Raw genomic sequence first — 6345 nt, 5'->3', positions numbered from 1 at the left:
AAAGCATTTACCAATTACCACAAAATTAACCAACAAAAATTACAAAATTAACCTAAATAACTACTACTTGAAGTTGGAATTAGAAATTAGAAATTAGAAATTTAGAATCTTTACCCAAGTCAAGAGGCACAGCAGGTCAGCAGCATGCCAGCACAGTCGGTCTCGGACCGCTCGTGCCTCGTCCGCTCGGTCAGTCGGCTAGGCCGCTAGCCGCTAGGGTTTCGTCGCACACACAGCAGAGTCGCAGCACAGTCGGTCGCTCGGTCAGAAGAAGAGAAGATGGTCGCTGCTCGCTGGTCCTGGTCCTGGTCGGCGTGGTCGCATACTCGCATCCGATGAAGAACAGAAGAAGAGTAGAAGGCTGAAGAGTGAAAAGGGGCCTCTTGTCTTATTTTGTTGGGGGCCCATATATATTTAGTTAAAAAATACAAAGTAAAAAAAAAAATTGGGCTTTCATAGGTAAAATTTGTTGGGGGCCCAGGACCCCTACCACCTTAAGGTAGATCCGCCCCTGCTTGAATGGTCGTGGTCCGGCTGGACGTCTTACAACCAACTGCGCCTCTTACACTAATCCAACCGACCGGGCTTACCAACACTGACCAGAATAGGCTGACCAACGCTAACATCTAACTATCATTATAAAATTTCATTTTCTTATGGAACAAACTCATCTCTAGGACGCATTCATTAATATAAATAACATAACTCATTGCCTCCCTTTGAACATAGTTCATGGCTCTGATACCATTCGTTGCAAGATCGGTTATTAGGTTTATTGCAGGACTACCCAATCTATTTGCAGAAAAAATAAGAAATACTTTAAGAGAAAAGTACACTAATCAAATCCCTTACAAAGATTTAACTTATGGCGAAATCATTAGTTATGTTAATAAAGAAGGCTTCATTTGTTGCAAGATCGGTCATTATAATTATAATAGAAATATATAAGTGATATAGTAATGATATAGTAATGAAAAAGCAAGCAAAATTATGAAAAGATACCTTTATTGATCAAACAATCTTGAATACATTTGTCGTTAAGACAATTTGAACATATATCTGAAGCAATGATAAGATTGAAATCTAAAGATTTTGAATATTGAGAAGTAGAAAATTTGAGAGAATGTTGTTTAGACACAACATTCTATCTAAGGGTTTTTTGTGATCAGGGTTTTTTCGGATGCTCTTGAATGAGAACTTCTATTTCCTTTTATAGATAGATTCTTGAATAAATGACCGGCACGTTTCCTATATTTTGAGCAATTATTGGATATTTTTGACTTCGAAACCGGTTGAAAAGCCATATATTATTGCACTTTGAGAGCCATCTATAATTGTACTGACATATGAAATCTTTTGACTCTAACGTCTCTTTGGGAATATTAAATGCCATATAGTCTTCTTTTGAATAGGAAATGGCATATGAAAAACTCCTTTTGCTTTAACGTCTTTTTCTTGAATAGTAAACCTGCAATTATTTGATAAGATAACAATTTTGAACAGGATGTTGTCTGAAATACCAAAGAGTGTATTTCTTATGTTTTGATAAGATATATTTTGATAAGATACAAAGAAAGAATTGCTTACAAAAGCAATAACCCAAACACACACAACTCTTGAAGATTAAAGATCTTCATAGGGATCTTGAGCATCTTGATATAGATTTTGAGAAATTTCTGAGATGGTGTTTGAACTTGAAGGAGAGCTTTCTTGTTTGATTTCTTGAATAAGTCTTTTAAGCTCTTCTCTTGAATCAGCAGCCAAAAATTGATTAACTTCGTCATCTTCTTTATTTTGGCTTGATGGTGATGCAATGGAAGCCGGAGCATCAAAATTGATTGAATAATAGTCGAGAACTCTTTGAATAGTCATCTTCTGCAATTGATCTTTAGGAAGTTTTTCCCACCATTTTACTCTAGTAATTCTTTGTAATAATAGAGGAGATCTATTTGCAGCAACGACCTTAAAGGTCCATGACAAGATCCATGGTATTTTGAACAATACTGTAAATTGGAGAAGATACTCAAACTCGGTGACTTCTTGAACAAAGATTTCTTTAAACTTCTTAAACCCTTCATTTACCCTTGGAGGAAGGGTTTGTGGGATATTTCCCATGAATTTGAACCATCTAACAAACCATTGGGTTAATTGCAGTCAAAATTCTTATCAAAATATAAAAACCAAGAATGGGTGTAACTTCTTAGATATAAGAAATTATACCAAGCATCTTGATAGTCATAATAATTATAAGAGGAGTATTGACTAAAATTTGATAAGGGTTTGTTGAGAAAGAGTTGGGATCCCCAATCTTGAGTAGAGAGGACTTGAAGGATTTGAACTTTACTAAAATCTATTTGAGAAGAGTTGGTATGATTTGAGCGATGGGTAATTCTAATAAATCTAGAGTCTATTAGAATTGCTTCATAATATTCTCTATTTTTGAAAGAATCACCAATGAATAAAGAACCCTTTTGGAAGAGGCAGTCATTGAGTACTTGAAATCCTTTGCTTTGAAGATGAATTTCATAATCTTCAAGGATTTTGACTGTTTGGCTATATGGGTTGAGTAAATAAGAACTTGAATYAGATTTTGAAGAAGTAGGAGGCTTTGAAGGACTGTTTYGAACGAAAGGTGACTTTTRAACAGTTTTTGGAGGAGTAAYAGAKATGAATTTATTTGAAGCAGATTTCGATGGTGTTGAAAGAGTACTATTTGGACTTTGAATCAGAGATGAATAATATGGACGAGGTGATGTTTGAGAAAAAGGAGAAAATCTATTTTGAGTTGAAATGAGAATTATTGAATGATCATGTTAAGTAGATATGAATGGAGAAAGAATATTTTTCTTTTGATCAGAAGGCGAAGTCTTTTGAGAAGTCATTTTCCCTGTAAAAACTCTCTTGATAAGAAATCTGGTAAAGAATTATCTTTTCCTTTGATAAATTCTATTTGAAAATCAAAATTACTTAGCAAGGCTTGCCATCTTGCAAAAATTTGTTTTGAAATCATATTTTTGATGTCATTTTCTAAAATCGGTTTTGCAGACTGACAATCAATTCTTAACAAAAAAAGTTTCATGTATAAATCATCTTCAAACTTTTTTATACATAAAACAATGCTTAAAATTTCTTTTTTAACTGTTGAATAATTCTTTTGGGTGTCGTTCCAGGCACCTGAAAAGAATCTTACTAGTTCTTCTTTAATTTGATCAGTTGATTTTTGTTTGAGTATTCCTCCAAATCCTATGTCAYTTGCATCWGTTTCGACTATTAATTGAGCATTAGGGTTAGGAATATGGAGACATGGTAAATATTTTACCTTTTGTTTTATATGTTGAACAATTTGAGTATGTTCTTGAGTCCATGATTTAAGGTTTTTCTTGAGTCTTTGATAAAGTGGTTTTACAGATTATTTCTAAAATTTTAAAGTAATCATGAACATAATTTAAGCATCCTAAAAATCTTTGTAATTGAGTTTTGTCTTTGATTTCATCTGAAAATTTATTAGYAAACTCTAAACTTCTTTGAATAGGTTTTATAGTTTTATGAACAATTTCATGACCTAAAAACCTTATTTGAGTTTGAAAAATACTCATTTTTGAAGCAGAGACAACTAAACCATTTTTATGAATTAGATTATAAAATAAATCTAGGTGTTTGAAATGTTGATCAATAGATTTTGAAAAGATTAAGACATCATCAATGCAAACAATTGCAAAATCACTTAAAGGGTTGATGATATCATTCATAATATTTTGAAACTCTTGAGGGAGCATTTTTGAGTCCAAATGGCATAACATTTCATTCATAATGATCAAAAGGAATATTAAAACCAGTTTTATATTTATCTTTTTCATAAATTTGGATTTGCCAAAATCCAGATTTCATGTCAAAATTTGAAAATATTTATGCTTCATGTAATTTTTTGAGTAGATCTCTTTTATGAGGAATAGGATATCTAATCCATTCTAAAACTTTGTTTAGAGGTTTGTAATTGATTACAAGTCGAGGAGAACCTCTTTCTAATTATGCAGCATTCATAACATAGAATGCCGAACATGACCAAAGAGACTTTGAAGGTCTTATAAGTTTCTTTTGAAGTAAATYTTGAATTTCTGTTTTACAATGTTCTTGTAATTCTGAAGACATATGAATAGATCTTGATTTAGAAGGGATATTTTTCTCATCAAAGTCTTTGATATATGGTAACTTGACTATATGTTGTTTTCGATTCCAAAAGGCATTTGGAATATTTGAACAAACATTATTTGCAAAATTTTCTTTTATTCTTTTTATTTTATTTTGAATAAATAAACTTGATAAATTCTTAGAAATTCTTAAACTATTTATTTCATTATTTAAGAATTTTACTTGATTAATCTTATTATTTAAATTATTTAACTCATTATGAACAATTGGACTAACAAATTTGAAAAATATTTCTTTATTTAAAACTTTGATACTTAAACCATCTTGATTAATTGAGAATGAGTATAATTGAGTAATAAATAGAGTACCTAGGATCAAAGTAGATGTTAGATTTTTTACAAGTATTAAAGAAGTTTTATAACAATAATTATTATTACATATATGAACATTTGAAACTTTATATTGAATATTGAGTGATGAACCACTTGCGGTTGATAAACGATTTGTTGTTTTCTCATAGTATTTTGTAGGTATAATTTCTTCTTGAATACAATTCATATATGCATCACTATCAATTAGTGCTAGAACAGTTACTTTGAATTCATTATTAATACAAAGGTTAATGTAAACATTCCATTTTTGAGAAGTTATTCCTTTTAAATTATTTATAGGATTAATTAATTTATTTTTTATTTGAGTAATTGTTTGATCATTTGTCTGTTCAATAGGTTCTTTGTCTTTTTCAACATTAGATAACCTTTCTTTTATTAGTTTTATTTCGGTCTTAAGAATTTTTAATTCTTCTTGTAAATCTTCAATAGTTATCGGAGTGATTGATTTTGTAAATCTTGAATAAATTTCTTGTAGATTAAAAGGTTGAGTAGAAATTATTGGTTTCTTTTGTTTATTGAAAAATTTATTGGTTATTTGATCTTTAACTTCTTTATCTTGAATTTTATCTAAGAGTTCTAAAACCTCTCTATCCTCATTTGTAATTATATTTATTTGATTACAAGTGCATTTCCCTATACACTCACAACTTGACTCAGATTCTTCAGATGAAGAATAATCTTGAACAATATTGAGATCTTTATGATCATAGTCTGAAATGTTTGATTCATCTTCAGAACTATCATTATTAAGAATTAATCTACTGATTTGAGCATTTAATTGATTAGAAATATCTAATCCATTAATTCTTTTCTTAACATAGCAATTTTTTGCCATATGACCAGTTTTACCACATTTATAACATATTACAAGATCACGAGATTCTTTTTGATAAGTTCTATTGGATTTCTTGTTGAATTTTTTATAAGGTTTTTTATTTACTCTTTTTTCTTTATATTTTTCTTTTTGATCATGATTTTCTTTAGATTTATCTTTTGAAAATATTTTCTTAGAATATTTTTTGTGTTTTGATAATGATGGTGTTGAAATAGGTTGATATCCATATTGTTGACAAAAATCTCCTAATTCATTTTTGCTTGAAATTCTATCTTTTTTGTGCTTTGATTTTAGTCTTAAATTTGAACATATTGATAAGCCTTCTTTATTAACATAACTAATGATTTCTCCATAAGTTAAATCTTTGTAAGGGATTTGATTAGTGTACTTTTCTCTTAGAGTATTTCTTATTTTTTCTGCAAATAGATTGGGTAGTTCTGCAATAAACCTTTCTTTCCAATAAGCTTCTTTGCAGTCTGGTCTTAACATAACTTTAGTTAGGAACATATCTTTATACCATCTAAACTTGAAGTTTTCTACAAGTTAGATTTAAGAGTATTTCAACATTCTTTTCTTGGAATAAAGTTGGATCACCTATATAATTTTTAATAATAGCGTATATTAACGTATTAATAATATCATCTTCTTGAGTAATAGTGGTTTGATTATTTTCTTGTTTGATCACAGATTTCTTGTCAGTTAGTATATGCGTTTTTTCATCTTTAGTAACATATAGATCCCACCAGCCTTTTAAATTGCCAGTTGTAACACCCCCAAACCATACATTGCATGTAACATATATTTCATACAAAAGAAATATATGATATTATCTCATTCAGGTCCCTTAGTACAAGAATCTAATACGACCAAATACAAGGTCCAAAAATTCTAATACATTACTTGTACTAATCAATCAAAATTGTACATCACTACAGATCTTCAAGCAGAAATGCATATAGGAAAATATTA

Source organism: Cynara cardunculus, unplaced genomic scaffold (assembly GCF_001531365.2).
Source record: "Cynara cardunculus var. scolymus isolate 2C unplaced genomic scaffold, CcrdV1 Un_Scaffold_969, whole genome shotgun sequence".
Classification (NCBI taxonomy): Eukaryota; Viridiplantae; Streptophyta; class Magnoliopsida; order Asterales; family Asteraceae; genus Cynara; species Cynara cardunculus.
This window is presented reverse-complemented; position numbering follows the sequence as displayed.